General features: G+C 40.3%; 1 long non-coding RNA gene across 3 annotated transcripts in view; it reads left to right on the top strand.

The window, feature by feature from the left end:
* LOC125463978 (uncharacterized) overlaps positions 1-24,483 on the top strand; it is a 192,885-nt gene that overhangs the window by 126,263 nt on the left and 42,139 nt on the right. For all 3 annotated transcript variants that reach the window (XR_009447259.1, XR_009447260.1, XR_009447258.1), the window contains exons 2-3: positions 1,703-1,799; positions 12,703-12,895. This is a non-coding gene — a long non-coding RNA (uncharacterized LOC125463978). The remainder of the gene's footprint in view (positions 1-1,702; positions 1,800-12,702; positions 12,896-24,483) is intronic.

Raw genomic sequence — 24,483 nt, 5'->3', positions numbered from 1 at the left:
TATAGTCAAGCATGAGGACTTTGCAGTGCAGAAATAATGCACTGAGCACTAGAAGCTAGCTGCAGTGAGTTGATACTAATGTTGAAAAGGTGTTAGCAGCAATAGTAGTTGTGAAAAGTTATTTTTCTTAACCATCACCCATCATCAGAGTTCAGAACTGATTTCACATCTACTATCAAAATCTGAAGGCTACAATCACAATGGAGAAACATTTCTCTTAAGAGAAAATCAAAAGGTTATGTGTGTCTAAAATGTGTTTTTAAAAAAAATACAAGTTTACAAGAAGCACAGGAAAGCTTCAATTTGGCAAAGTGGTCCTAGAACAAAAAGCTAGGAGAAAATGTTGTATACGTTTCATTAAGGTTTTGCATTTGTGCAGCCATTCATCAATTCCACCATTCCAAACTGAAAAGAGGTATCCATGACATCACTCTCATACAATTCTGGTGCAAAAACCACATACAGGCACTGTTTAGCTATTTCTTTTAAAATAAGAAAATAAAAAAATTGAAAAGCAGCAGATCTAAGTTCAAGCCAGGCATGTTTCATAACAGACACATGGTATTTTGCGAAAACATTATCTTTCATTGTATGTTCTAAAAGTTATCAGTTCCTGTGACTTTGGGGAAAGATATAATGGACCAACACTGATTCTTGGCATCAAACTTGGAAAAAGCTTTGCATTTGAGAGCTTGTGATGAAGCTCTTTCAGAATCTTTGGAATCTTAAGAGGAAATCTTTTTCAGTGCAATGTTCAGTCACTTTGGATCTAAACATATATGTAGAATACAATCTTTCTTGAACCTCACATTTTTGAATCATTGTGATTTTCAATTTTGCAAATAAGGTTATTTTGTATCATGGAGTTGAATGAAATCTATTCTTACAAGGGGGGGGTTGATGCATTGTGTTCAGTATGGATTTCTCCTAGCAGTTGGATTTCTAGTACATTTTAGCCCTTGTAGAACGTATGTTTCATATAAGACAAAATAGCAGAGACTGTTTTGATGGGGCAGACAATTGAAATCTTAAACAAGATTTGCTCTTCACGTCTTCAGTAGTGTTTGCAGAACTAAGAATCTGTAGATACTAATGTCCTACTCCAGTTGCTTTGTAACAGCATCCTTCTTCTAGCAACATGTCAACTGTAAAATCTTTAGGTTTAGCCAAAAGTGCCTTTGGGAAAGATTTGTTAGATGTACATGCAACAGCCAATTCCCTAAACCTTCCAGCTGGGTTAGCTTTGGTGAAGTCACATTTACATTAACAACTGCCCACAAATTGTGTGATATTTTCACCTAGCTATTAGTGATATGTCATGAGCTCAGGCCTGTGTGTCTTGAGGTTGACTCAGATTTTAAACTGAACTTCTAAAATTGGAAAGTTTTATAAGCATCTTTGTGACCATCAATAGAAGTACTAAAGAAATTTATTTTTCTTAAATCCTTATTTGCAAAGGATCAGGTTTGATTGCCAGCCGTTATCAGCTGCCTGTTGATTATGAAGTACAGATTCATTCTTTCTTTGAACAATTGAAATTTTGACAGGATGTCACTAGAGTGCCAATCATTGTTTGGATGCTTGCTTTCCATTCTTACTATGCAGCTTTTGGCTCTTTTAAGAATTACCAGTCTACAAAGAATCTGTGTTGCGTGTGTCATGATCTTCTTAATTTGTTAGCTGACTTTTTATTTATTCACAGAATGTCAGTATCGCTGGCTGGGCCAATATTTTAACAAAGGGCATTTAAGAGTCAAACACATTGCTGTGGGTTTAAAGTCACATATAGGCTGAACCAGGTAAGGATGACAGTTTCTTTATCTAAGTGACACCAGTGAACCAGATGGGTTTTTCCTGACAATCAGCAACAATGTCATGTTCATCATTAGACTCTTAAGTTCCAATTCTTTTTTAGGTCATAGGGCCATAGAGATATACAGCACAGAAACAGACCCTTTGGTCCCACTCATCCAAATAGATTTAGTCCCATTTGCCAGCATTTGGCCTGTATCCTTCTAAACTCTTCCCACCCATCCAGATGCCTTCTAAATGTTGTAACTGTACTAGCGTCCACTACTTCCTTTGGCAGCTCATTCCATACACGCACCACCCTCTGCATGAAAACATTGCGCCTTAGATCCCTTTTAAATCTTGCCCCTCTCATCTTAAACCTATGCCCTCTAATTTTGGACTTCCCCCCCCCCCGGGGAAAAGACCTTGTCTGTTCACCCTATCCATGCCCCTCATGATTTTGTAAACCTCTAAAAGATCAACCCCCAGCCTTCAATGTTCCAGGGAAAATAACACTAGTCTATTCAGCCTCTCCCTATAGGTCAAACCTCCAATCCTGACAACATCCGTGTAAATCTTTTCTGAACCTTTTCAAGTTCACAACATCCTTCTTGTTGCAGAGAGACCAGAATTGCATGCAGTATTCCAATATTTTAAAAGAAATGATTGAACAATGCTTATACGTGGCATTTACACCAGAGGTATATCAGAGTAATGTCATGCATGCCCTTTCTCTGCATGGAATATTGGAATTGTGCTCGGGTAAAATCTTAATGATATGTACAGAACATTTTCTTCTAGCTTTTTGCGCTGTACTTTGTTCTAAGATCACTTTGTCCAATTGAAACTTTCAAGTGCTTCTTGTAAACTGCTGTTTCGTTTTTAACTTGGACACATGTGACCTTTTACTTTTCTCTTAAGGGAGACAGTACTCACAGCTATTCCTCCATTGTGGTTGTAGCCTTCAGATTTGGTTTGGTTATTAGATGTGAAATCAGCTCTGAACTCTGATGATGGGTGTTGGTTAAGAACATATCTTTCCACAACTACCTTTGCAGCTAACACATTTTCAACATTGGTATCAACTTGCTGCATCTAACTTGTCGGGCTCACTTGCTGTCACCATATTGTGATGTGGTTTTCTATATGTTAGCCAATGTAAACATATGTCACAGAGACTCAGTCTTGCATTTAGTCTGACCATCAGTATCTGAATCTGGATATGTAACCCTCAGAAACTATCAGTTCATCTAAAAATGTTTCTGCGTGAATATAAACAAGAATCAGTAGGGAGAAAAAGCAACTTCTGACTAAATCTGATATTCTGTAATCCTGTGTGGTAACTGACATGAATGGTGCATATTTTCAAGCAATTGAAGTGAAAAAAATTGATTTTCCTCATAGCAAGACATGTGGTTTGATACATTGAGCTTTTGAAGTAGGCTGACCTACGATTGGAACTATAGCAAATTTTTCCAGGAAACTATACCAAATACACTATGAATTCTTCCTAATGGCTATCTTCATCAATTTGATGTTCCCAGTCTATGTAAAGATGAAAGTCAACCATAATTATTGAGCTATCTTTTTTACATACCTTAATATTTCCTGATTCATTGCCTGTCTGACAGAACAGCGAGTCTTAGGGGCCTATAAACTCCTTCCACCAGTATCTTCGTTCCCTCGTTGTTTCTTACTTCCATACGTATGGATTCTGCATCATCCAATCCTAGATCATTTCTTGCAATCATACTTGTTTCATCTCATACTATCAAGTTATCTCACCATTCTTCTCTTCCTGCCTGAACTTTTGAAAAGTCACAAACCCCTGATTATTTGGATCCCTGCTTTGACTTCCTTGTAACCATGTCTCCATAATGCTACAAGTCATTTATGTTAACCTCTATTTGTGTCATTAATCCATTTATTTTCTTCCAAATAATAAACAGATTTAAATAAACAGCCTTTAATTTTGCCTTTTTACCAATACTTACCCCTTTGACCTTATTTGCTTCATTTTCCATGCTTGTATAGTCTGTCCTTTCCTGTCCCACTCTCTGTTTTATTGTCAAAACAGTTGCCCTGCAAAGCCTCCATTTTCTTTCGCTTTGTCAATGTATGCATCTCCCCCAATCCCTTCCCCATTCTAATTAGTTTAAAGCCTTCTTTAAATCTCCTGATGTTTATATCCAGTGACCTTTATGGAAAGTTGACTTTTGGGAGTGTTGGATGAGAATCATAATACGATGCCACCACAAAATGAAAAATGGCCACTTGAATGAAAGCCTCGAGCTGGCATTCATTACCATTCAGCAGGAGAGGGTAAAGCATGAACTGGGGGGAAGTGAAGGGAGAGAAAGTTTCAGAAAAGGATTGAGTAGTTGAGGAAAGCTTTGTTACAGATTTTGTAGTTTCCTGATCAGAATCCACATATTGTATCTGAGAAAGGCTAGGTGACAGGGGAATATTTGTCACTTGACCCTTACTGGACAGAATGAATTTGATTGAACCAACGCAGTTTTCCTTTCTAGACAACTCTTCTCAATGTCAGTCTCACTGACACCATGCACTCCTTCACAATGCTATACTGCAAAAGTTGGGAGAGGGGCTGGTCACAGACAGATCTCCTCAAAGAACAAAGTTTCTGCTGGAAGACAAATGTAGCTCTGTCATCAAATTAATTGATTTCATGGAAACAGCCCAGTTAGCAAAATACAAGACTTTATTTTCAAAGGGCTGTTTGGAGCTCTGACCAATATTTACATTCCTGATTTTTTAACAATGAAATTTAACTCAATTTTTTTGCTTCTCCTCTCCAACCCCTGAGTGCACTAGACCTATGCTGGGGTCTGGTTTCATTAATGCTGTCAGCATCATGGTATCTTGTCTGGATGGCCATGTTTAGAGTTTGAATCTAAGCAGCAGATGTTGTAGGATTACTGTTACTGAGCTTGCTGTCCTTGCCTGACTTCGTAACATGAGTGTTTTTTTCAGCAAAAGATGATTTTATGGCATTTAACCATCAGATTTCAAATAGGCCAATTCTCCGTTTTCATGGTACAAGGTTGCTTTGCAATAATAGCTAAGGGAACACAATTAGTGAAAAATCCCATCAATCATATTGTTTGTCTGTTTTTTTTTGCATTTTTAACCTTGTTGCAGGCTTCTGCTAGATCTGCTTTTGATATACCTGTTTGGAATATGTGAGCAAATTGGGATATGTTATTTATTGTTATGTTTTGTGAGGCTAGCATGCTGGAAATCAAGCCCACTATGTTGGGAGTCATCACAAAAGCTAAAAATTTTAAATATACCAAATTCCTCAATTTACCTGACTTCCACATGCTGGTTGACAGAAAACATGGATCAAGTTTCTGTATTTAACAAGACTTACTATTTATTAAGAAGAGTGAAAAGACACTAGCCACAGGGAAACAGTTACTAACAGTCGGCACGTAATTCTACTAGTTAATACACACACATACATATTTGAAAAAAAAATGGGTGTTGTAGGTGGAGGGGAAATACTGGGAAAACAGTTTAGTAGTCCCTCTCTGATGAAGGGTCTAGACCCGAAACGTCAGCTTTTGTGCTCCTGAGATACTGTTTGGCCTGCTGTGTTCATCCAGCTCCACACTTTGTTATCTAGTAGTCCCTGTTCACAGGATTTGGTGAGATGGTTCTTGAGTTGATCAGAATACTGGTTCTCAGTCTTCTTTCTCTTAATGCTTTCAATGGTTTTCATAGTTGGATAACACTTTTGTCTCTGACTTAAGTTACAACTTTCAGAAGCTGCAAAAAGAAAATTAAACTAGTTTTCTTCAGGCTTTCTTAGGTTTTACAGTAGAGAACAGATAATTCATGAGCTGGTGGAGGTTTGATGGTTTCTCCCTATCGTATTCACATCCCCGAGCAGTTCAGTTACCTGAGAATCCATCACCACAGTTGTTGACATTAGAAGATCTTCGTTATCAGTATCTGGTCACTAATCCACAGACCAATCAGCTACTTATTGCTGACAGAATCTCCATTTGTACACACCCTTGGCTCTAGCTCATCTGCATCTTTGACAACTGCTTCCACTGGCAGCTGTGTAAATATCGCTTACAATGAGTGCCAATTTACTTGCTTTTAAAAAACTGAAGCAATCCTTCAACTATCCTTGGCTTTTAAAATATTGATTTTCCAATTTCAGTCTACACTCCAAATGCAGAAAAATAAAAAAAGACCAGTCTTTACATTATCCAGATAGAGTCATAGAGTCTTAGAGATATATGGTACAGAAACAGAACCTTCGGACCAACTCGTCTATGCAGACCAGATATTCTATACAATTCTTGTCCCATTTGCCAACATTTGGCCTATATCCCTGTAAATCCTTTCTATTCATGTACCCATCCAGATCCCTTTTAAATGTTCTAATCATACCACCTCCACCACTTCCTCTGACAGCTCATTCCATACATGCACCACCCTCTGCATGAAAAGGTTGTCCCTTAGGTGCCTTTTATATCTTCCCCCTCTCACCTTAAACCTATGTCCTCTAGTTTTAGACTTGCCTATCTTGGAGAAAAGACCTTCCCTCTTCATGCCCCTCATTATTTTATAAACCTCTATAAGGTCACCTCTCAGCCTCCACATTCCAAGGAAAATAACCCTAGCCTATTCAGCCTCTCCCAATAGGTCAAACCCACTTACTCTGGCAAAACCCTCGTAAATGTTTTCTGAACCCCTTCTAGTTTCAGAACATCATTCCAAAAGGAGGGAGATAAGAATTGCACGCAGTACTCCACAAGAGGCCAAACTAATACCTTGTGCAACCGCAACATATCCTCCAACTCCTATACTCAATGCACTGATCAATAAAGACAAGCAATCCGAAGGCCTTCTTCACTTCCTATCTACCTGTGATTCCACTTTCAAGGAACTGTGAACCTGCACTCCAAGGCCTGTTTGTTCAGCAACACTCCCCAGGACTTTACCAATGAGTGTATAAGTCTTGCCCTGATCTATCATTCCAAAATGCAGCACCTCACATTTATCTAAATTAAACTCCATCTGCCACTCCTGAATCTGATCAAGATCTTGCTGTATCCTGAGGTAACCTTCTTCATTGTCCACTATATCCTGAGGTAACCTTCTTCACTGTCCACTACACCTCCAATTTTGGTGTCACCTGCAAACTTACTAACCATACCTCCATTGTTCATGTCCAAATCATTTTTATAAATGATGAAAAGCAGTGGATCCAGAACCAATCCTTGTGGTACACCACTGGTCACAGGTCACCAGTCTGAAAAGCAACCCTCCACCACCACCCTCAGTCTTCCACTTTTGAGCCAGTTTGTAGCCAATGTCTACTTCTCCTTGTGTTCCATGTGATCTGATCTTGCTAACCATCCTACCATGAGGAACCTTGCTGAACCTTAGGGAAATCCAGAAAGATCACATCCATTGCTCTGCCCTCATCAGTCCTGGGAAAGAGTATTTAATACTACCATCTAATTATATGAATGGGAGATTAGAAACATGTCATCTCAAGGAAAGGAATGATTTGCAACTGGTGAGACAGCATTTGGTTGGGAGAGGAAGGTAAGTATGCATTTCTGGTCCATCAGAATCATAGTCAAGTTATGACCATCTGGTCTGAGTTACATAAAGCAGGTGACCCATAATGTTAAGTAGCACTTTCACTACTCAATAGTCTTTAAAAGTCCCCACCTTTTCTGGTTAGATCAGGTCTACATTCAGGTAAATGAACATTAAAACCATCATTGAACATAACAGTATAAAAGGGAAGGTAAGCAAGGACATCTGTGGAACTCTACAGTCTGGGGTCCCAGTTCCATGCGATCTGAGGTCACTATGACATGCTAGTAGCTTGTCTTAGAGTCAAAATATAGTTAACCCTTTAGTCCATACTTTTCTAATTACTTGCTGCCCTCTGTTGTCGATTAACATTTCCGTAACTTAATTGATACATCGAAAAATGGCCAGACTATCGGGGAAACTATAGATTTCTGAAGTTATTCATTTAGTCTAATACAGACGGAACATGTGAAATGTGTACTCATTATCTCATCTCCATTGTAAAGTGATATTGTCATAAAACTCTGTTCACAACTAAATTTACAGATTGAATTTGTGACAAAGACTAAAACTATTATTTGTTAAAAAGGCAATTAAAATGATTTAGAGATTTAAAAAATACAGAATAACTTAACTTCATCAAGAGAAAGAGCAAAAAGCTTTGTGGAACAGAACAAATTTATAAACTGAACAAACCATGTGTAACACTAGGATTGACAATATCATTTATTGTTTTGCTATTCTCTCAATAGTGATGAGATGCTTAAGCAAACTAACATGTTTATAATGTGTGGATGCCTTGGATGCAGAAGATCTTCTGAATCAGTCCATGTTTATAAATACCAGAAAAGGAATGACAGTGCTGGGAGTGTGTTAAAATGCTCATTGAATTATGAAAAAAGAGAATGGTTAAATATGAGGACATGATCATTAATGTGGGGAAGTCATAGTGGAATACAAGGTAACTGTGACGTCAAAGAAGAGTGTTTGAATATTATTTAAAATTATATTAGTATATTAGGATAGATACAAACTCAAAGTGGCTGAAAGAAAATTTACAACAAATAGCCAGTGCTATTTTGCTGCATAAAAATTAATCTCTATTGGAATTAAAGTTGGCAATGGAGTACATCTTAGTTTTTGACTTTGGATCCATTCTGTTCATGAAATCTGTAGATGATGAAGTTGTAATAACCTAAGGACACAAATGCTTACTTTATGGTATTAGCTAGGCTCTATTTCATCACTTAAATGTTTAAATATTATAGATCCTTTCTTTCTGATTACTACTCTGTGCTGGATGGGGCAGTTGATCAGAGGCTATTTCCTCTTGTAATGGAGATTAAAACTAAAGGAATTGGTTTAAGAATAAGAGGTCACTCTTTAAAGACAGACGAGGAGAAATTTCTCTCTCAGAGGCTCATTATAGTGTGGATTGTCTTCTTCAGAAGGTAGTGGAAGCTGATCTTTAAATTTATTCAAGGCTGAGTTCGATTGATTTTTAATAGAGACAGATTAAGGCAGCCAGTCTGAAAAGTGAACCTGAGACCATAAGCACAGCAGCCATGACCATATTGCATGCTGGAGTAGGGTTAAGGGGCAAAATTGTCTATGGCCGCTCTCAAGTTCTATTATTCTTTCATGCTCATGTGGGAAATTGATCGATAAATTTTAGCAACTCCCAGCTTATTGCTCAGGACCATTAAGCTGATTTTTAATACTCCAAATGCTGTATCAGTTGAAACCAGTGAATTGTCAGAATTATCTGAGAATTGAATTTGGCCAGGTTTATCTCAGTTTACCATAAAGATTACTTGATCCAGAATTTTCTCCAATTTATCATTTCTCCCATATTCAGGATTTCACAAACACTCAACTGCCCGAGTTAATAGTTGTGGAGCTGGAAAAGCACAGCCAGTCAGACAGCATCCAAGGAGCAGGAAGGTCAATATTAATGGACCGAAATCCTTTGTCAGGACTGGGGAGGGGGAGGGGAGCCCAGACATAGAGGAGGGGGTGTGGCTGGGGTGAGGGTAGGCGAGATGGAGATAGGTGGATGCAGGTAGGGGATTATTGTGATTGGAAAGAGAAGGGTGGAACAGATAGGTGAGTAGGAAGATGGACTCCACGTAACTGCCCAGACTGAACTACTCACCCCTACTCACCATGAATTATTAATTCCCACAGGTACTGGGTATTGGCATTGTATTTGCTTAAGATAAACTAAATCTTGAACAGCTTACATTGATGTTACAAAAAGCTGAGCAAGCAGCATGCATCCAAAGCCTCAAAGTCAGACTTTAGTCAAACTTATCAGGAATGGTTCAGGAGCTCAGCATCTGTGTCAGGACAGTAATTGCCTAGTATGCCACTGTCATTGGTAAATTAGTATGCTTGTGTGATTACAAAGATGGCAAGCAGTCAGGAATCACTCATCTTAATTAGATTGCTGGTGACTTTCAGTTGTCTTTCAGTCAATATTGCTTTGAATGCTATAATAGATACTGCTGTTTCAAACCAAAGGGCCCTTCTTTATCTTGATTCTTTCTGACTCAGAGCTGATGGGAATTACCATGATGGAGATCCTCAGGGTACATCAAAGGACTGTGTAAACCTTAATGATGACAGGAAAATTATTCAGTTGTGTTCTTTCATCCTACATCTGTGCTCCAATCAGGACCACAGTCTAAGATTAACTGGAACAGTTTGCTCTATACAAGTGTATATGAAGACTATAATTATGTTGGTCAGATTAATTAAAAAGCAAACAAAAACAATTTCTCAACACTACTCTGATGGCTCAGCTGGTAATTACACTGACTGCTGTGTTGCTGAGTCACCCAAACTAGAAGGTCTTTATCTGTGATGAGATACCTGAATTCTGCTTGAGGTGGCAATAGATACAGTCCAGTTAGCTATAATTACTTTAAATGCAGGATGAGAAAATAGGCCTAGTTTCTCAATTTTTTAATGTAACTTATGCATATATTATGGATACTAGCAGAGAGCAAAATTCCACTTGCCTGTTGTGCCCTTCATAATTGAATAAAGTGCTGACAGACTGCATTTATGTAGAACCTTTGATGAAAATAGGAAATGCAGTAACTAATTTGTTTACAACAGGATTGTACAAATAGCAATTTGATGGTGCCAAATCATCTATTGAAGCTCAAATATGAATTTAGGCAAAATAATGATGACCAAATAAGATTTAATGCCTTCAGCAGAAGAGAACAAGGGATGTCACTGAAAGAGTGGAACTTATTCATTAAATTTATCCTAACCAGTCCATTCAATGTTTATGCTCTGCTCAAGCCTCCTCCTATCTTTTCTCATTTAATTCTATTGGCCTAACCCTCTAATCATATGCTTATCCAGTTTCCCCTTTAATGCAGTTTGCATCAACCACTCCCGATGATTGCAAGTTCTACATTTGTACTACTATTTTAGTAACTAGGTTTCTCCTAAATCGCCCATTTTTGATTTCTTGGTGGCTGTCTTTCAGTGATGGTATCCAAGTTTACTGTTAACTTCCGATGTAAAAACTGTCACTGTGTGCACTGATTGGAATGAGGGCTGGGGGCATCACACAGAATATGTGTTGCCTGATTGGGGTTGTTAACTTCGGCCAATCAGGGAGTCCTGGCTGACAGATATAAACAGGAGATTCAGAGAGTCTCCTCATACCTCTGATTGGCTCTGAGCTGGCTAGTCAGAACCTATGTACTGTGCATATGTGAATAAAGTGTGACTTGGTGATGGGATGCTGGCCTCTGTGCAACTATTTCACTTTGTTTATTCCATCAAAACCTTTCATAATTTTAAATATCTGTTATGTCTGTTGCTAAAACCATTTGCAGTTTGTGATATATCCAGACTTGAAGAGAAATTTGTGATGGGGGACCTGACACTTTCAATTCACCATCATCCTCCTTGGCCTGGTTGAGCTGTTCACTCATTGAACAATTCCCTCTCTAAGTTCCTTCAAATAAAAATGTGGCTATGGGTACCTGCATGGGCCTAAGTATATCTATTGTTTTGTGGGCCATCTGGTATATTCCTTGTTCCAGTCTTATTCGGGCTCCCTTCCATAACTCTTTTTCTGGTACATTGATAAGTATTTCGAAGGGACTGAAGAAGAGGCAAATTGGACTTAAACTTTAATATTGTTTCTTTCTCCACGATGCGGCCTGCTGAGCTTCTCCAACTTTCTGTTTTTTACTCCACCAATAACTCCTTCTTTTGGGATCCTTAATTGCAATGTCAGACAAATTAGAAATGAAGAGATAGGTTGTTGTTTACATTGTGCTACTCATCACCGTAGCACATCCCAAAATTCTTTACAGAAAATGAAGTAGATTTAAAATCATTGTTATAATGCAGGAAACATAACAGTTTATTTGCATACAGTAAAATAACACACATAACAATGGTGCTAATTATTGAGGGATAAACTTTTGGTGCTAATTATTGAGGGATAAACTTTGGCCTAAACAGTGGGGATAACTCACTTGTTCATCAAATTGTAATACACTTTCTGAGAAGACACCTCGCCTGTAAAATGGTACCTTTGACAGTGTAGCACTCCCTCAGTTCTACATTGAAGTTTCAACCTTGATTTGTTTTCTGTGCTTCAGTCCTGGTGCAAGACTTAACTGAGCCACAGCTGGCTCTTAGAAGCAGTAATATTGCTCCTCTTGCAGTTCTACTGCAAGGAAAGTGAAAAATAGAGTGATGTAGTTGTACTTTTAAAGGGGCACCCATCTGTTTGGTCAGCCATGATACTTGACTGCACAAGAGCCTTGTGAGGCAATGGATAGAACCAGGAAAGGTTTTGGGTTCACCGGTACATGTGTGGCTACTTTACTGGCTGAAATAGAAGCCAGAAGGTAAACTGTTTGAAACTGTTGTGGTTAATTCTCCTTACCTAGGCTACAGGGTGTTAGCCAAAGACTGCAGAGAGACAGAGAGAGAAAGATACAAGCTGCTGACATCGCTACCTGGGGAGATGTTAGCCAGAGGGTGCAGAAAGATAGAGAGAGAGGGCTACCAGCTGCCAACATCGCCAACAGGGAAGTACGGAATGCAAAAGTGCTGACAGAAAGAAAGAAGTAGCTTATGAACTAAAAATGACCGGCTAGTGTGCTAGTTTGAGCCAATTTAAACTGGTTTGAATTAATTAAGTTCTGCAAAAAGTAAGAAAGCCGAGGTAATCCAAAAGCCTTATTTGGATGAGAAGTAATGAGGTAATGCTACCTAAGTCTCTGGGCCAAGGCCAATAACATGAAGGTATGTGATAAATGAATTATCCTGAACCAACAGAATGAAAGACAGCATGACTTGAGACAGACAAGGGGAAGAATAGAAAGAAGACCTTCGGGGCATGCAGCCAGTGAAAACTCCGGAGACCAACCATCCCAGAAGCATAACCTATGACAAGGATGTGGTGGTGACATCGAGTGCAGACGCCTGGCCAGTGTTACCTCTCGTCAGCAGCAGCAGCTATCCTGAACAGGTATTAGCTTTTATATTTTGTGACTACAAGGGGAGTCTCAGAGGACTCTAATCGGTGTATAAGTCGATCCTGGTTCAGCTAGTGGGAAAATATAAAGGGTGTAGTTTTGTGATAAAAACATTTGAATAGCACATGTCTTATTTAGTACACTAATAATTTGTTAGGTTACGAGAATTGACTCCTCTCCTGTCTGTATGAGCTGATAACCAGAGCTGGTGCTCTCTGGGCTTCCAACAACAAAGAGACAGAAGTATGCAGGTTAACTTAGTGTTTATTCAAACTATCTCAATCTTAGATTAGCTAAAGTCAGAAGTCATATGACGCCAGGTTATAAACCGACAGATTTATTTAAAATCACAAGCTTTCAGAGTGCTGTTCCTTTGTCAGGTGAGTGACTTCTGACTTTGTCCACCCCAGTCCAACATGACCACATCATTAGATTAGCTGAACAGAATTCTGTCTAATACTCTGTCCTGGCTCTGTTTCGCTTCTGTCTGATCTCTGTCAGTCTGTCCAATAAGCACAGAAAATAATCAACCTTTGTAAGCATATGTTGTCTACATTTTATTCTTGTTCAATAAACAAAAATCATTCATTCTGGATCTTTCTGTTCTGCCTACAGAGGTTTGCTTTCAAAGCTGATGCAGGCCTTAGGGTGTACAAGGTTCATGCCTGATAGAATGTGCCCTATAGTATGAGCTTGTCTTACTCCTGTTTGAATCTCTTTTCCTAAAACCTTATTTAATTCTTATTACAGAACAGAAAGATGGAATTCAATACGACTTTAGATTCACAGAGGTTGAAGTTGCATTATGGTTCATTTGTATATATTATGTCATTAATTTTTTTACGCTTTCTAATGTGACAACTGTGTGTAACGCTGTGATGCAGTTACACTCTTTGAGCTTACCTTTCCAGTTTTGTGTCTTTTTATGCTCTCACAGGATGTGGGCATCATTGGCTGGGCCAGCATTTATTGCCCATCCCTAATTGCCCAGAGGAAAGTTAAGATTCAACCACATTGCTGTGGGTCTGGAATCACATGATGGCCAAACCAGATAAGGATGGAAGATTCCTTCCCTAAAGGACATTAGTGACCCTGATGGGTTTTATCAGACAGTCGGCAATGGATTCGTGGTCATTGTTAGACTCTTAATTCCAGATTTTTATTAAATTCAAATTCCACAATTTGTCTCGGTAAGATTTGAACCCAGGTATCCAGAATATTACCTGGGTTTCAAGGTTAACAGTCCATCGATAATACCACTAGGCCATTGCCTCCCCAAGGCATTGCTTCTGGTGGACAGGATGATGAACAGGCTGGGCCAGCATAATGTATTCCTTTTGGACTTAGAAGATTGGTAGATCTTTGGTTTGAGAACTGTTTACCTTGATTTTGATCTTGACTGTAATTTCAGCCACTTCTCCACTGGAATATCTTTTATCTCTTGCATATCCTTTGTTGAGAATGTTGTGTGTTTGTTTTGTGCCATGTTCCTGACATTATATCAGCAACCTCATTTCAAAAAGATTCTGTTGACTGTAAAACACTTTGGAGTGCCCCAATGTAGCGTAAGATATTTTAGTTTTCTATCGTAGAATTTGTAAAAACATTTACTTTGGTTCCCTGATACCACCTCCTGCTGCAGCCATTACATCATCTTACTTTCATTGACAAATGTTCCCTGTGTTTTGTCCACATTTTCTGTGCAGGCAGCTGAGCTGTCAAACTCAACCCCCAATCAGCCACTTGTATAATAATGCTCCTTGTTTGATCTATGTTCTGGACCCATACAGTGTATTAGCCTGTGTCAGGATTTATAATGTGCCAAATAATTTCTCCTCATTTCTTCTGTAGTTTACAGTTGCTGACCTATCCACTATTGCTCCTGACATTCTTGCTGAGAAAGCATTGTTTAAAAAAGAGCAATTTGTGCCTTTTAATCTTAATTTAATTAAAACACAGCATTCAAACTGCTGAAGGGCAAAAACTTTATTCATCTAAACTTTAAACAGTCGACTCATCATATTGTCATTCACTGGAACTAATTCTTTTCCAACACCTGAAAAGCCTTGAACTCATAGGGCTGAAGCTTGCTTTTTTTTGGCAAAATGAGTGTCTTGTTGAGTTTGGTGGAGAAATTCTGGAATCAGCAAGGCCTACTGAGCTGTATCTTACCAAACTTGCTGCATTAATTGCCATTTGAGCCCCACACACACTAGAATCCTGTATTTTTCCACCCCACGTTGTCACGTGCCCTTCCTGGAGATATCCGCCACTCACTGGAGATCCCAGAATTTACTGGCATTCCTGGCATTTAAAAGTCTGTTGTGCACCCAGACAAGCAGTGTCAGCCTGGAGCTGCCTGCATGATTGCTGACATTTGCCCTGGATGTGGCAGGGAGGGGGAACTCATTGCCCTGTTGTGCAAGTGTGATCCTGCAGCTCCTGATGGACAGGATGATGCACAGCCTGGACCAATGGAATGTATTCCCTTTGGGCTTAGAAGATTGGTAGGTCTTTGGCTTGAGAACTGTTTACCTTAATTTCAATCTTGACTGTAAATTTCAGCCACTTCTCCACTGGAATATCTTTTACCTCTTGCATGTCATTTGTTGAGAATGTTGATCCTGCTGAATCAAGTAGCTGGTCGATTACTTCATCTGGAGGACACCTAATCTCCTGAATTTCCTTCACAGATGATCTCTTCCCTGCTTATTCAGGTCATTATCCTATAACTACATCTGGGGGAATCTTTAATCTCATACATTATAGAAAATAGCTGTTTTGTTGAATTCACTCCTTTCTTTCTTGAAATATCCTGGATTTCTAGAGTAGGCATTTTCTTTTTGATTTGACCAGGTATTCTCCTTTTTTATGATATCCTGTATGTTCAGACCTGGCAATTTTTTTTTCTGGTCTTCCTTGCATGTAATCATGGGCATGTGGTCATCTCTGCTTAAATGATGCAAATCTTTACTCCCGATCTGCTGATAGATCTGAGTTAAAGTATATACTGTACTCCAACTTGTTGATTGGGTTGGACTTCTTCATTTGCCCTATAAAGATGCCTTTCTGGTGAACTAGATATTCAGTTGTGTTATTGGAGGATTGCTGCTCTTTCACCGACATTTCTGTCATTGGCACAGAGAATTCTGCTTTAAGAAACAACAGACTGTCTTAAGAGAAGACAGGAATGGAAAACATATCCACCAATTTTGTAAGATCTGTAATATCCTTGTTAACTGTATGGAACTATTCTCTTTTATGAGCAGATATAATCTCACCAGATTATTTCTTCTTTTGAATTTTACCCTAAGTCTTGAAGCCCCATTGATATCTTCTACCAATAGCTTTTTGACCACTTGATTGACCATCATTTGTTTACGAACCAGCTGTTCTCTTGAAACTAATTTTAGAAATCCTTCTGCCACTGCAAGTATGTTCAGGTACATTTAAATCATCATTGGACAAGCATATGGACGTACATGGAATAATGTAGGTTAGATGGGCTTCAGATCGGTATGACAGGTCGGCACAACATCGAGGGCTGAAGGGCCTGTACTGTGCTGTAATGTTCTATGTTCTATATAGATTATTATGAAGATAATAAACATGGACTGTCAATATTCAACTTCCATCATCTGATTTCTAATGTCTGAAATCTTCATGGATTAAAGTGATTCTTACTTAAAAAAAGAGCAAGTTCTGACCTAAAATGGCTTTCATAATACCTGATGATAGATTAAGGAAATGCTTGTGAAACGTATAAAGCCTGTCTGCACTGAAATTACCACTTCATCAAAAACAATGGAACCAGATAACTAAGCATCAAAAAAGTTTCACTTTATTTAATTCAGATTTGCATGATGATTTCAAATAGTGAGAGATGATATGTTGCCTGGGGAATATTCAGCTTAGAATGACAACAGAGCTAAACTTAGGAATATACAAATGAACCATAGCAGTAACTTGTTGAGAAATAAAACTGCAGGGTTAGGGGGATGGGGTACTGGGAAAAAAGGATTTATAAACAAGATCTGGCACTTTGTCTCTTTTCCGATGTCTTCTATCTCTTCAAAGAAGCATCAGGTGATGAAACAATTTGGCAAAACAACCATTCATCAGAAATGAATACTGTACAAATCTCTCTACTGATAAACAAATAAGACTCCAACTAATAAGACCACCGCTTTGTGGAACAACTATGATTGGTTCACAACAAACAACTGCGCTTCCCAGTCATGAACCATTTCAACTTCCCCTCCCACTCCTTGAACAACATGTCCATCCTGGGCCTCCTGCAGTGCCACAATGAAGTCATCCGAAGGTTTGCAGGAACAGCAACTCATATTCCACTTGGGAACCCTGCAGCCCAATGGTATCAATGTGGACTTCACAAGCTTCAAACCCTCCCCTCCCCCAGCCGCATCCCAAAACCAGCCCAGCTCATACCCGTCTCCCCAACCTGTCCTCCCACCTATCCACTCCTCCCACCACAAGCCCCACCCCGATCTCCTACCTACCAGCCCCATCCCATCTCCTTGACCTGTCCGTCCTCCCTGGACTGACCTATCTCCTCCCTAACTCTCCACTTGCACTCATCTTTATTGACTGCAACCCCGCCTCCTTGACCTGTCTGTCTCCTCTCCACCCATCTTCTCCTTTATCCATCTTTTATCTGCCTCCCCCTTTGTCCCTATTTATTTCAGAATCCCCTTGCCCTCCCCCATTTTCGAAGAAGGGTCTGGACTCGAAATGTCAGCTTTTCTGCTCCTCTGATGCTGCTTGGCCTGCTGTGTTCATCCAGCTCTACACCTTGTACGCTCAGACTTCAGCTAAGTAGTTGTGGGATGTCATATTCAGAACTCAAGGACAACAGAGACTTGTACACTTCATTTGTTTTGTCTTATGCTTGTGGAAGTCTCCCTTTTGCTTTTCAACTTATCTGTGTTTGTGTGCGTATTTGATGTCCTGTCTTTATTTTTTGTGAGTGGGAAGAAAGAAATCCTGGTGATTGGCTCTGTCATTTTCTGGTGAACTACACTTTAATTGAAGCATGATAGCTCTGTGCTGAAAGAGAAGAAAATTTGTTTCAACCAAATGAAAGGGGGATTAAAAAAAGTGAGTCAATTTCCAATCCTCAAGTGTCTGCAACAAAGCTCAAAAGTGAGGAGGGTTGACTGTGAGCCACTTAACCGTTTTCAACTCCTGAATACTGTTTGTGTTACAATCTTCCTTGTAATGTCTTTGAGAATTGTTCCACATGGACCATCTAGTTTCATCTTTGTGAGCTGTGACTTCAGTTTCTTCAGCTGCGGTACCTGTTCAGGCAGGTTAGTGACACTCATTCCATTATCCAGTTTAAGATTAACAAGATGTCCGTTGACATGAATGCTTTCTTGGATGGAAGAATGGAATTTTATTAATCATTGACAATTTCATCCCCCCAAATGAAAATGTGACATCAAACACACAAACAAACCAAAGGTGGTAAGTTTTAAAAGAGGAGATAGTGTCTGGATGTCAGCTGCTGGGTGGCTTGTGTTTGAAGAAGGTTGCTGCCACTATCCTCCTTTCTACATACGAACTAGTGGTCTGTCTGGTTTTCAATGATTGAAGGTTAGTCAAGAGATAGTTTTATCAAGAAGTGGTATTGGTTTTACATAACAAGATATTGTTTATTACATGCTAGGAACAAGTACATATAACATTAATCAGCAAAGTATAATTACAACTACCAGAAGCCAGGTATGTCCTGGTTATCTATACCAGAAACTAGCGCAAGGCTAACTGTGTCTCCATCTAAAGACTGTGTCATATCATCAGAATGGGCAGGCGAATCTGAGTTCAAGACTAACCCTTTCAGCACCTTATACAGATAATCTTAGTGGTAGATGCATAGAGTCATACAGCAAGGAAACAGATCCTTCAGTCCAATCTTCCGTGCCGACCAAGTTTCCCAAACTAAACTAGTCCCATTTGACTGCGTTTGACCCACATCCTGCTAAACCTTTCCTATTCAAGTATCTGTCTAAATGTTTTTTAAATGGCGTACCTGTACCTGCATCTAACACATCCTCAGGCAAATAACCCTTCCTTAATTTACTGTGCCTCCTACACATTTTAAAAATGGTAATGTCTTGTGCATTGTATCTTCTCCCTTTGTCTGGTGAGCAGTGCCTGCACTTCCTTGGTCACGTCACCTGTTCCAGTAAACTCTGAACAGGTTGAATCAAGCTCAGAAGGGCTACTATTCCACTACTTTTTGAGAATCTCACGACACCAGGTTATAGTCGACCAGGTTTGTCTGAAGACACAAGCTTTCGGAGTCTCACTGCTTCTTCAGGAGTCAGTGACAGAGGTGGCATCAGACACAGAATTTATAAGCAAAAGATCAATGGGTCATAGAACTGATGTGAATGTGTTCAACAAACCTAAGTTAGCTGCTAAATCTTTAATCAGTTAGAAGGGATTAGTATGCACATCCCTTAATTTCTTTTAAGTCACTGCCTCAAGATAACTAAATGTTTTATTAGTATACCAGAGGAGACTCCTCAGGTCAGACAATCATTTTAGGTGTGAGGCCTTGTTTAGAATCTGGCTGTGTATCGACATGCAGTCAAACTGGTTTTATTTCCAAAGTAAGCATTTATAACATGCCACATTGACTGATTACAAATTGTGTGCTTTTTGAACAAAATAGAATGCATCTGCAAATGCAAATTCACCCCACGTGTGTGTGTGTGGGTGTGTGTGTGTGTGTGTGTGTGTGTGTGTTTATGTGAGAGAGAGGGAGAGTGTGTGTTTGTGTTTGTGAGAGAGAGAGAGGGTCAGTATATTTGAGAGAGAGAGGAAGAGTGTGTTTGTGTGTGTGTGCTTGAGAGAGAATGTGTTTGTTTGCATGAGTGCGAGTGTGTGCATGTGAGAGTGTGTGTATGAGAGAGGGTCTGTGCGAGAGTGCGAGCATGTGTATGTGAGTGTGTTTGTGTGAGGCACTATGTGTGTATGTATGCATGTGTGGGAGTGTATACTGTGTTGGGGCCACCTGTAGTGTGACATGAACCCAAGATTCTGGTTGAGACCAAAGTCATTGGTACTGAACCTGGCTATCAGCCTCTGCTTGGTGACTATGCATTGTTGTGTATCCCAAAGTCCACCTTGGAGGATGTTTACCCAAAGATCTTAGGTCGAATGTCCTTTACCACTGAAGTATTCCCTCACTGGGAGGGAACATCCCTCTTTGGCGATTGTTACACAGTGCTCATTCATCTGTTGTCATAGCGTCTACATGGTTTTGCCAATGTACCATGCCTCAGAGCATCCTTGCCTACAGTGTATGGGATAGACAACGTTGGTCAAGTCACGTGAGTATGTGCTGTGTGCGCAGGGGTTAGTGTTCCCACATGTAACAGTAGTATCCATGTCGATAACCTAGCATGTCTTGCAGAGGTTGACATGACAGGGTAGTATGGTGTTCTGGGACATCGTTGTTGTCCTGAAGGCTGAGTAGTTTGTTGCAAATAATGGTCTGTTTAATGTTTGGTGGTTGTTTGAAAGCGAGAAGTGGAGACTTACGGAAGATCTTGACAAGGTGATCATTATCACCGACAGTGTGCTGAAGGCTACGAAGAACATGGCGTAGTTTCTCCCCTCCTGTCACATGTCTTGCAAAGTCCTCAATCATCTCATACACTGACTCTACAGCAGGCGCCGTAACCTTGAAATTGAGATGGGGTCCATATTCTTAGCTTGTACTCAAGATACAGCAGTACAATAATGAGATACTGCCAAGCAGATGAGGCAACGAAACTGCACGATCTACATGCACACCAAGAACAAGAAACTGGAGAAACTTGCTATCACCACCAGCAGTAGCCAAGACTCCCCGATATCACAGTTGAAAACGGTACCACCACAGGGAAATCCATCATCAACCGATCTGATTACACCCTTCCACCGGATGAGATCGAAGTTCTCAGCGGAGGGCTCAATTTCTGCCCCACCATCAAAATGGACCCCATTGGTCTTGTGGCAGACACAGAGGAATTCATCAGATGAATGAGACTTAGAGAATTCTTCTACGATGTCAGCAGCGAACCCAAAGAAACTACCAATGAACCAGAACTGTCAAAAGAGAGATCCGTGGTAGTGCAGCCAAAGAAGGAGTCGAATTGGACCCCTCCAAAGGGCTTTTGCCTTGGGCTTGACATGTATGCTCAAGCCATCAGGGAATGCGTGAATGCCAGATTCATCAGCCTCACTCACAAGGTAGCGCAAAACATCACCCAGGCACAACACAACGCCACCCATGCTCTCAAGACCAATTGCAACATTGTCATCAAACCATCAGACAAAGGAGAAGCCAAAATCATGTAGAATAGAATGGACTACTGCAAGAAAGTATACAGATAACTGAACAACTAGGAACACTGCAGACAACTATCTTCCAATCCAACCAAAGAACACACCTGTGAACTCAACAGACTGATCAAGACTTTAGATCTAGTCCTGCAGCATATGCTATACACTCTCATCTCATGTACTTCTTGTGTAGGGGACTTCTGCTGCTTTCTGAAGATTCACAAAGCCAACACACCTGGATGTCCCATTGTGGCAGGCAATTAGACCCTATGTGAGAACCTCTCTGATTATGTCAAGGGCATCTCATCCCATTGTACAGGGAAACCCCAGACTCTGTCACAACACTACAGATTTCTTGCAGAAACTCAGCACCCACAGACCAGTCGAACCAGAAACGTTCTTCATCACAATGGATAGTTTGGCACTCTACAACAGCATCCCCCATGATGACAGCGTCGCTGCAATTGCCTCAGTACTCAATTTCCAGACAACATCCTACAACTCATCCACTTCATCCTCAACCACAACGTCCTCACCTTTGACAACTAGTTCTTCATCCAGACACATGGAACAGCCATGGGGACCAAATTTGCACTCCAATATGCCAACATTTTCATGCACAGGTTCGAACAAGACTTCTTTGCTGTAGAGGGCCTCCAATGAATGCTATATACCAGATACACTGCCGACATTTTCTGCCGTTAGACTCATGGCAAGGAATCACTGAAACAACTACATAGTGATATCAACAAGTTTCATCCCACCATCAGACCTACTGTAGACTACTCTTTTTGGAATCAGTCTCATTTTTGGACACACATTTTCCATCAAGGACAGATACCTCAACACCTCACTCAACTGCAAGCCCATGGATAACTTCACGATGCTGCACTTCTCTAGCTTCCACCCTAAACATATTTAAAAAGCCATTCCCTACGGACAAGCCCTACACATATACAGGATCTGCTCAGATGAGGAGGAACACGGTGGAAACCTGAAGGTGCTGAAAGATGCCCTTGTAAGAACAGGATACGATGTGCAACTCATCGATCGCCAGTTCCGACATTCCACGGCAAAACACCGTAATGACCTCCTCAGAAGACAGACATGGGATTCGACTCATAGGCTACCCTTCATTGTCCACTACTTCCTGGTAGAAGAGAAACTATGCTATGTTCTTCACAGCCCTCAACACATTGTCAATGACAATGAGGACCTCACCAAGATCTTCCCTACACCACCACTTCTCACCTTCAAACAACCACGAAACCTTGAACAGAACATTGCTCACAGCAAACTACCCAGCCTTCAGGACAACATCGACCACAACACTATACAATGCTGCCATTGGCAATCTTGGCAAGACATGTTAGATCATTGACATGGATACTACCATCACTTGTGGGAACACCACCCATTACATGCAGAGCAGATGTTCATGTGACTTGGCCAACGATGTCTATCCCATATGCTGCAGGCAAGGATGCTTTGAGGCACGGTACATTGACAAAACCATGCAGGCCCTACAACAACGGATGAATGGACACTGTGTAACAAACGCCAGACAGGGATGTTCCCTCCCAGTGGGAGAACACTTCAGCGGTAAAGGACATTCAGCCTCAGATCTTCAGGTAAACGTCCTCCAAGGCTGACTTTGGGATACACAACAATGCATAGTTCCCAAGCGGAGGCTGATAGCCAAGTTTGTTACCCATGAGGATGGCTTCAACTGGAATCTTGAGTTCATATCACACTACGGGTAACCCCACCACAGTATACACTATCACACATGCATATGTACACACACACTCCCTCACACATGCACACATACACACGCACTCCCTCACATAAACACACTCACACACACATACTTACACACTCACACACACCCTCTCTCATACGCATAATCTCTCTCATGCACTCACATGCGCGCTTGTACGCACACACACACACACACACACACACACGGACACGGACACACTCAAGCACACACACACAAACACATAAAATGGGGTGAATTTGCATTTGCAGATTGGTAATTGCAAATACACTCAAAAAGCGCACAATTTGTAGACAGTCAATGTGGCATTTATGAATTGTTACTTTGAAAATAAACCAGTTTAACTCCAAGATGACACACAGCTAGATTCTAAACAAGACCTCACACCTAAAATGCATTGTCTGACCTGAGATGTCACCTTTGGTGTTCTGATAAAACATTTAGTTATCTCAGGGCAGTGACTTGAAAGGAATTGTGGGATTTGCATATTAATCCCTTCTAACTGATTAAAGATCTAGAAGCTAACTTAGGTTTGTTCAACACATTTGCATCAGTTCTATGACCCTTCGATCTTTTGCTTATAAATTCTGTGTCTGAAGCTACCTTTCTCACTAACTCCTGAAGAAGGAGCGAAACTTTGAAAGCTTGTGTCTTCAAATAAACCTGTTGGACTATAACCTGGTGTCATGTGCTTTTTGACCTTGTCCACTCCAGTCCAACCAGCACCTCCACATCACTACATTTTGAGACCTGAGTCATCCTTGTTGTACCTGGCCTACATCAGATCAGTAATGATCCAGTGGAAATCTCTGATGCCAGGAATGAAGGCATACAACTCAATTATAAAGGGTCTCAAGCTAATGTCTGCTGTCTAGGTATAGTTGCTTGCCTGCCTTCATTCAGCCTTCTCAATTTAAAAAAAACTTCTAATGTGTCTCAGCAAAGTGTATACATTCTGTAAAACCGAAAGAACTGCCGATGCTGTAAATCAGAAACAAAAACAGAAATTGCTGGAAAAGCTCAGCAGTTCCGTCAGTATCTGTGGAGAGAAATCAAGTTTCGGGGTTGAGTGACCTTTCCTCAAAAATCGGTTCCGAGGAAGGATCACCCAACCTGAAACATTAACTTTATTTCTCTCCACAGATGCTGCCAGATCTGCTGAGCTATTCCAGCAATTTCTGCTTTTGTATACATTTTGTATTGTCCATAATTTAAGTAAAATCATTAGATGTTCAAACATTTTAAGTATTGTCATAGAGTACGTCTATTCAGTTTTCAATCGGCTGAAGTCTGTCCAATGCAGGGCAGTTGGAGAAATCTGTTTCCCACCCTTTTATATGTACCTTAGAAGGTGTAAACCCACTTGCTCATTTGTGGCTTGATTCTTCCTGACTGCTTTGCTGTTGATGGCACAGAAATAAATGGCTTCTGTCATTCGTTCAC

Source organism: Stegostoma tigrinum, chromosome 26 (genome assembly GCF_030684315.1).
Source record: "Stegostoma tigrinum isolate sSteTig4 chromosome 26, sSteTig4.hap1, whole genome shotgun sequence".
Taxonomy (NCBI): domain Eukaryota; kingdom Metazoa; phylum Chordata; class Chondrichthyes; order Orectolobiformes; family Stegostomatidae; genus Stegostoma; species Stegostoma tigrinum.
The sequence above is the reverse complement of the archived record's forward strand: the minus strand, read 5'-3'. Positions and strand labels throughout refer to the sequence as shown.